Source organism: Bombina bombina, chromosome 9, assembly GCF_027579735.1.
Source record: "Bombina bombina isolate aBomBom1 chromosome 9, aBomBom1.pri, whole genome shotgun sequence".
Classification (NCBI taxonomy): Eukaryota; Metazoa; Chordata; class Amphibia; order Anura; family Bombinatoridae; genus Bombina; species Bombina bombina.
The window spans coordinates 25,786,366-25,795,857 of NC_069507.1; positions in this window are offsets into that span (position 1 = coordinate 25,786,366).

Genomic DNA, 9,492 nt, shown 5'->3' on the forward strand with positions numbered 1-9,492 from the left:
CACATGTGGCTACCCTTGATGACAATTTTTATAAGGTGATGACAGTAACAGCAGTGGTCAGTTGGACAATTTCAATATTATTTACTTAAATATAAGCAATATATATATATTTTTGCAGTTTTTGCCGCAGCTATCTTACATGCCATGAATTATAAATATAATAATGGTATACTAGTGAATCTGCTGGGCCTGATGAAAAACAAAACAAAATAAATAATCAATATATGGTTTGTGTGGGTCACTCACTGAAATTGACTTACAATAGGATTTAAATGTAGGTAGCAAAAAATAAAAATAAATATTGGCTCAGCACTGGGGTATAAAAAAAGGCTTAGCAGAGAAAGGGTTAGTTTTATTATGAAAAACAAAATATTGATTATTGATATTTTTTAACAACTCTAACCCCTCCAATATTCTTTTAACAAATAAGTTATACTGAGTTCAGCCTGATGGTTAAATGCAGTCCAATAATATGTCAGAGCTTAAATACGATTTATGTAGTTATTTTCAGTGTTTAGCTGAAGATTAATGCTTTGAATATGTGAAAGAAATACGCATACAAAATAAAATTGTATTTTAATTGGTGTATTTTTAGCTATCTCTGTCTGACCAGGTATTTGTCAGTAATAGCAATTGCTACTATATATAGGGCTCAGCTAGTGAGATCTCCGTTGGACCACTCCCTTGTCAGTATAATGAGGTATATTATTATACCTGCTGCTGTCTAGTTATTGTTTACATTTAGTACAAGCTGTCTGCAGACAAAAATAACCAGCAAAATGTTGTACTTTAAATGAAAATGATTTGGATCAATAATATGTATATTTGGCAGGGGAGTGAGAACTTAGAGATATCAAACTCTGTTTCATTGCTGTAATAAAAAACACTAAGATGTGAGGGTAGAGTTATCAAGCAGTGATGCTGCAATCTACTCCTGTAGTTTCAGGTTCCTTTTGAAACTGAAGTTAAAGGGACAGTATACTATAAAATTGTTTTTCCCTTAATGTGTTAACAATTACTTTATTTACCAGCTGCAGAGTTTAAAATGTATGAGATTTGCTTTTTTAACGGTTTATTGTGTATATGAATTAGCTGATTTTGTGTTTTGAAGCCACAACCTAATAAAATAGGTTGAGCGAGTAGGTATAATCAGATCTCATTACTTTATCCCATTGTGTACATATAAATGCTCTTTGTCTTATATCTGTCCATAAACAAATCACCAATACTTGGAGAGAACAATGAAAAATTAAACATTTTATTACCTTATCTCTTCTATACCACCACTAGGAGTAATAAATTTTATTCTACTGGCCTGTGTTAACACAACTTGGCCTTGAGGACCAAAAACTTTCAGGATGGGTGGGGATACCACAGGCTAAATAAACTAATTCAAATGCCAAATATAAGGGTAATGGAATACTTGTAAACAATTGAATACACTCCAGCAGGTAAAGTGAATCATTGGGAACAAATAAAAGGGGAGAACAGTTTTGAGTAAACTGTCGATTTAAGACAGCTGCTCCATAACTCGTCCGCCACCTCTGAGATGGCAGACAGCAATCATCCCGATCCGGATGATTGACATCCCCTGCTAGCGGGCCGATTGGCCACGATGTGCAGGTGGCCGGAATTGCACAAGCATTTCACGAAAAATGCTTATGCAATGATAAATGCCAACACCGGATCATGTCCCGCCCGCACAATGATAAATCGCCCCCGTGGTCTGTACAGGTAGGCAGAGTAGATTTAAAGGGGTATTTAACTAAAGTAAAGGCAATGACACTACTCTTATTCAGTTAGAAAGAACACTATAATATAAATGTATTAGCGTATAGTCACAGGCTTATATACACTTATTACTGGTGCTGTGTATCATAGCATAGGTACTTTATTTACAAATTCCAGCATAAAGACTGGACAGGATACTATAATAAGCACTCTTATCCTTCTTGTGTGGAGGTGTATCAACCTGTTTGATCGTTAAAATTACAGTCTTTATTGAGTTTATTAAAATGGGTAGCAATTCAGATAAAAACAGTTGCAGCAAGTAAGCATGTGTACAATCATATGCTAGTGCCCTTGTATTTATTACTGTGTGCTGTTTGAGCAATGACCATCGACTGCTGTTAGGTAATTACAGAGGATAGTTAGGACGATTGTCTGCTGTAACAGATGGGACTCACAGAGCAGACAATTGCAACACCGTTTAATTGAAAACTGCAGTTAGCCGAGTATTGTGACACACTAGATACAACTCTGTTATTTTTGCTACCGCTATCAGCTCATATATATATATATATACACACTGAGAATCACTATCCACTATATGGTTGATGTGTACTTTGCTACCACGTCCTTTCTACCTCAATTAACCACCTAGTGATTCATAAATCGTTTCACTTACAATTATTGGCTAGAGCGATTATTTAAAGAGACAAGTACTCAATAATCGCCACTCAGTATAAGTACATCAATCCTTACTAAGCTAATGATTGTTTAACCCACAATATACTTGCAGGATAATTTATTCCTACTATCATGATTACAGGCGCTACTTAATGTCCCAGGTTTTGCGGATGGTTTGCATCCTTATGTAGACAAACTAGTTATTTCTGAATTAATCTCTTAAAGGGACATAATACTCATATGCTAAATCACTTGAAACTGATGCAGTATAACTGTAAAAGCTGACAGGAAAATATCACCTGAGCATCTCTATGTAAAAAAGGAAGATATTTTACCTCACAATCTCCTCAGCTCAGCAGAGTAAGTTCTGTGTAAAAAGTTATACTCAGCTGCTCCCAGCTGCAGGTAAAAAAAAAAAAAAAATGAAGAAATGAACTGCAGCCAATCAGCATCAACAGTGCTGAGGTCATGAACTCTTTTACTGTGATCTCATGAGATTTCATTGTAAACTTCCTTAAACTGAATAGGGAAATAAGATGAGTGTGCACGTAGGCTCACTCCCTTGCCTGTCCTGGGACAGAGATACTGATTTGCTGCTTAAAGTCATTCACAATGGGATGCGGCTACTGAGGAAATTTTGAGGTAAAATATCTTCTTTTTTTACATATGTTCAGGTGATATTTTCTAGTCAACTTTTTACAGCTATGCTGCATCACTTTCAAGTGTTTCAACATTTGGGTATCATGGCCCTTTAACTGAATTTATTTGTACCATGCATGCAGGGACATAGAGTAACTATCCTCTGTAATTCCCTAACAGCAGTCAAAGGTCAAACACCACACAGTAATAAATACAAGGGCTTTAGCATATGATTGTACACATGCTTACTTGCTGCAACTGTTTTTAATGTGGAATTGTTACTCATTTTAAGAGTTTTGAAGGGGTTGCTAGGAGACACAGTGCTAGCTCTAATCAATTTCTTGCCCATGCTCAGTAGAGGACGTATGCTGCAAACATCATGTGACAGTAGAACTTAACTGTATAATCTTAGCTTATTAAAAGAAGTGGCTACACTGAGAATTTCTAAATGCTAATTTTACAAGAAAACAAGTAAGTTGTTTACTGTTTGTAATACAATCTTTCTTTTTTATGTCTACTTTAATTTAACTTTATTTTTATTTTACTAAAGAGAACTGGCATTAAGATGGATTTTTTTGCCATTTAATTACTATGGCAATGTTGTGGTGGCTGTGCAAAACGGAGGTGATTTTTGAGTATAACAGTGTAAGTTTTATTATAGAAATAACATGCAGGAGCTACTTTCAAGTCTGCAATAGACTCTTAGTCATGTCCTAGAATAATATGTTAGCAAAGTTTAAACATTTATTTCAATAGCCAAACTCCACCAACCATTTGCCTTATTTGTAGCAGCCAATATTGACTTTAGTCAGCAGACAACAAGGTTAGTCACAGTCATAATATTAGTATAATATACATTTATTTGCATTTGTTATCAGTTAAAGGGACAGATATGTAGCAGAGTTTACCTGTAAAAGTCAGCAAGTGCATTTCAAGTTCTGAGAATTTAAATTGCTAAATTTTCTGAGCTAAATTACATGAAAGGGGGCAAAATAAATAATGAAAGTATATTTCAAAGTTGTTTCATTATGGATAACTAAACTTTAAATAAAATTCTCAAGGTGTTTATTGTACTTTTAAAAGTAGAGGTGTTAGAGATAGCAAACGTAAAGGAACAGTCAGAATGTGCCCGGAAAAGAGATGAAATGCACTGAGAGAAGAGAAAGATATCTAGGTGAAAAAAATGAAAGCGCGTAGGTGAGACATAGACGATAGCGATGAAATGCTAGCGCTGCGGAATCTGTTGGCGCTCTACAAATAACCGATAATAATAATAATAATAAATGCACAGAGAGAAGAGAAATATATATCTAGGTGAAAAGTCAAAATGTGTGTAAGTGAGACATAGAATATAGCAATGAAATGCACAGAGAGAAGAGAAAGATATCTAAATGAAAAGTCAGAATGCGTGTAGGTGAGACATAGAAGATAGCGATGAAATGCACTGAGAGAAGAAAAAGATATAAAGTTGAAAAGTCAGAATGCGTGTAGGTGAGACATAGAAGATAGCGATGAAATGCACTGAGAGAAGAAAAAGATATAAAGGTGAAAAGTCAGAATGCGTGCAGGTGAGACATAGAAGATAGCAATGAAATGCACTGAGAGAAGAAAAAGATATAAAGGTGAAAAGTCAGAATGCGTGTAGGTGAGACAAAGAAGATAGCGATAAAATGCACTGAGAGAAGAGAAAGATATAAAGGTGAAAAGTTAGAATGCATGTAGGTGAGACAAGAAGATAGCAATGAAATGCACTGAGAGAAGAGATAGATATCTAGGTGAAAAGACAGAATGCATGTAGGTGAGACAAAGAAGATAGCGATGAAATGCACTGAGAGAAGAAAAACATAATTTATGCTTACCTGATAAATTTATTTCTCTTGTAGTGTGTTCAGTCCACGGGTCATCCATTACTTATGGGATATATTCTCCTTCCCAACAGGAAGTTGCAAGAGGATCACCCAAGCAGAGCTGTTATATAGCTCCTCCCCTCACATGTCATATCCAGTCATTCGACCGAAACAAGACGAGAAAGGAGAAACTATAAGGTGCAGTGGTGACTGGAGTTATAATTTTAAAATTTAGAACCTGCCTTAAAAAGACAGGGCGGGCCGTGGACTGAACACACTACAAGAGAAATAAATTTATCAGGTAAGCATAAATTATGTTTTCTCTTGTTAAGTGTGTTCAGTCCACGGGTCATCCATTACTTATGGGATACCAATACCAAAGCTAAGTACAAGGATGATGGGAGGGACAAGGCAGGAACATTAAACAGAAGGAACCACTGCCTGTAGAACCTTTCTCCCAAAACCAGCCTCCGAAGAAGCGAAAGTGTCAAATTTGTAAAATTTGGAAAAAGTATGAAGTGAAGACCAAGTTGCAGCCTTGCAAATCTGTTCAACAGAGGCCTCATTCTTAAAGTCCCAGGTGGAAGCCACAGCTCTGGTGGAATGAGCTGTAATTCTTTCAGGAGGCTGCTGTCCAGCAGTCTCATAGGCTAAACGTATTATGCTACGAAGCCAAAAAGAGAGAGAGGTAGCCGAAGCCTTTTGACCTCTCCTCTGTCCAGAGTAAACGACAAACAGAGAAGAAGTTTGTCTAAAATCTTTAGTTGCCTGTAAGTAGAACTTCAGAGCACGGACCACGTCTAGATTATGCAAAAGACGTTCCTTCTTTGAAGAAGGATTAGGACATAATGATGGAACAACAATCTCTTGATTGATATTCCTGTTAGAAACAACCTTAGGTAAAAACCCAGGTTTAGTACGCAGAACTACCTTGTCTGAATGAAAGATCAGATAAGGAGAATCACAATGTAAGGCAGATAACTCAGAGACTCTTCGAGCCGAGGAAATAGCCATCAAAAACAAAACTTTCCAAGATAAAAGCTTAATATCAATGGAATGAAGGGGTTCAAACGGAACACCCTGAAGAACTTTAAGAACCAAGTTTAAGCTCCACGGAGGAGCAACAGCTGTAAACACAGGTTTAATTCTAGCCAAAGCCTGACAAAAGGCCTGGACGTCTGGATTCTCTGCCAGACGTTTGTGTAAAAGAATAGACAGAGCTGAAATCTGTCCCTTTAGCGAACTAGCGGATAAACCCTTTTCTAAACCCTCTTGTAGAAAAGCTAATATCCTAGGAATCCTAACCTTACTCCACGAGTAACTCTTGGATTCGCACCAATATAAATATTTACGCCATATCTTATGGTAAATTTTTCTTGTCACAGGTTTCCGAGCCTGTATTAATGTATCAATAACCGAATCCGAAAACCCACGCTTTGATAGAATCAAGCGTTCAATTTCCAGGCAGTCAGCCTCAGAGAAATTAGGTTTGGATGGTTGAAAGGACCCTGAATTAGAAGGTCCTGCCTCAGAGGAAGAGACCATGGTGGACAGGATGACATGTCCACTAGGTCTGCATACCAGGTCCTGCGTGGCCACGCAGGCGCTATCAGAATTACCGATGCCCTCTCCTGTTTGATCCTGGCAATCAGCCGAGGTAGCAACGGAAATGGTGGAAACACATAAGCTATGTTGAAAACCCAAGGGGCTGCTAATGCATCTACCAGCACCGCTCCCGGGTCCCTGGACCTGGATCCGTAACAAGGAAGCTTCGCGTTCTGGCGAGATGCCATGAGATCCAGTTCGCCCCAACGACGAATCAGTTGAGCAAATACCTCCGGATGAAGTTCCCACTCTCCCGGATGAAAAGTCTGGCGACTTAGGAAATCCGCCTCCCAGTTCTCTACGCCTGGGATGTGAACCGCTGACAGGTGGCAAGAGTGAGACTCTGCCCAGCGAATTATCTTCGAGACTTCCAACATCGCTAGGGAACTCCTGGTTCCCCCTTGATGATTGATGTAAGCCACTGTCGTGATATTGTCCGACTGAAATCTGATGAACCTCAGCTTTGCTAACTGAGGCCAAGCTAGAAGAGCATTGAATATTGCTCTCAATTCTAGAATGTTTATTGGGAGGAGTTTCTCCTCCTGAGTCTACTATGCCTGAGCCTTCAGGGAATTCCAGACGGCTCCCCAGCCAAGAAGGCTGGCATCCGTTGTTACAATCGTCCAATCTGGCCTGCGAAAGGTCATTCCTTTGGACAGATGAACCGGTGACAACCATCAGAGAAGCGAATCTCTGGTCTCCTGGTCCAGATTTAGCAAAGGGGACAGATCTGAGTAATCCCCGTTCCATTGACTGAGCATGCATAGTTGCAGCGGTCTGAGATGCAGGCGCGCAAATGGCACTATGTCCATTGCCGCGACCATTAAGCCGATTACCTCCATGCACTGAGCTATTGATGGGCTTGGAACGGAATGAAGGACACGGCAAGCATTGAGAATCTTTGATAACCTGGACTCCATCAGGTAAATCTTCATCTCTACAGAATCTATAAGAGTCCCTAGAAAAGGAACCCTTGTGAGTGGTAACAGAGAACTCTTTTCCACGTTCACTTTCCACCCATGCGACCTCAGAAATGCTAGAACTATCTCTGTATGAGACTTTGCATTCTGAAAACTTGACGCTTGTATCAGAATGTCGTCTAGGTACGGAGCCACCGCTATGCCTCGTGGTCTTAGTACCGCCAGAAGAGAGCCCAGAACCTTCGTAAAAATTCTCGGGGCCGTGGCTAACCCGAAGGGAAGAGCCACAAACTGGTAATGCCTGTCTAGAAAGGCAAACCTCAGGTACCGATAATGATCTTTGTGAATCGGTATATGAAGGTAAGCATCCTTTAAGTCCATTGTGGTCATATATTGACCCTCTTGGATCATGGGTAGGATGGTTCGAATGGTTTCCATCTTGAACGATGGTACCCTTAGGAATTTGTTTAAGATCTTTAAGTCCAAGATTGGTCTGAAGGTTCCCTCTTTTTTGGGAACCACAAATAGAATTGAGTAAAATCCTTGTCCCTGTTCCGATCGCGGAACTGAGTTTATCACTCCCATGATTAAGAGGTCTTGTACACATTGTAGAAATGCCTCTCTCTTTACTAGGTTTGTCGACAACCTCGAAAGATGGAACCTCCCTTGTGGAGGAGAGGTTTTGAAATCCAGAAGGTATCCCTGAGATATAATCTTTAACGTCCAGGGATCCTGCACATCTCTTGCCCAAGCCTGGGCAAAGAGAGAAAGTCTGCCCCCCACTAAATCCGTCTCCGGATAGGGGGCCCTGACTTCATGCTGTCTTAGGGGCGGGAGTAGGCTTTCTGGCCTGCTTGCCCTTGTTCCATGACTGGTTGCCTTTCCAACCCTGTCTGTAACGAGCAGTAGTTCCTTCCTGTTTTGGAGCGGAGGAAGTCGATGCTGCTCCTGCCTTGAAGTTACGAAAGGCACGAAAATTAGACTGTTTGGCCTTTGGTTTGGCCCTGTCCTGAGGAAGGGCGTGGCCCTTACCTCCCGTAATGTCAGCAATCATTTCCTTCAAGCCGGGCCCGAATAAGGTCTGCCCTTTGAAAGGAATGTTAAGTAGCTTAGACTTGGAAGTTACATCCGCTGACCAGGATTTAAGCCAGAGCGCTCTGCGCGCCTGTATGGCGAATCCGGAATTTTTAGCAGTAAGTTTGGTTAGATGTACTACGGCATCTGAAACAAATGCATTAGCTTGCTTAAGGGTTCTAACTTTGCTCAAAGCCTCATCCAACGGCTCTGTGCGAATCGCCTCTTCCAGAGACTCAAACCAGAATGCCGCTGCAGCCGTGACAGGCGCAATGCATGCAAGAGGCTGCAATATAAAACCCTGTTGAACAAACATTTTCTTAAGATAACCCTCTAATTTTTTATCCATTGGATCTGAGAAAGCACAGCTATCCTCCACCGGGATAGTGGTACGCTTGGCTAACGTAGAAACTGCTCCCTCCACCTTAGGGACCGTCTGCCATAAGTCTCGTGTGGTGGCATCTATAGGGAACATTTTTCTAAATATCGGGGGAGGGGAAAAAGGCACACCGGGTCTATCCCACTCCTTACTTATAATTTCTGTAAGTCTTTTTGGTATAGGAAAAACGTCAGTACACACCGGTACCGCATAGTATCTATCCAACCTACACAATTTCTCTGGAATTGCCACCATGTCGCAATCATTCAGAGCCGCTAATACCTCCCCTAGTAACACACGGAGGTTCTCAAGCTTAAATTTAAAATTTGAAATTTCTGAATCCGGTCTCCCCGGATCAGAACCGTCACCGACAGAATGAAGCTCACCGTCCTCAGGTTCTGCAAATTGTGACGCAGTATCAGACATGGCTCTCGTGTCATCAGCGCGCTCTGTCCTTAACCCAGAGCTATCGCGTTTGCCCCTCAATTCGGGCATATTATATAATACTTCTTTCATAACATTAGCCATATCATGTAAAGTGATTTGTAAGGGCCTAGATGTACTAGGTGTTTCAATCCTACGCATCTCCCGAGCGGGAGACGCAGGTACTGACACGTGA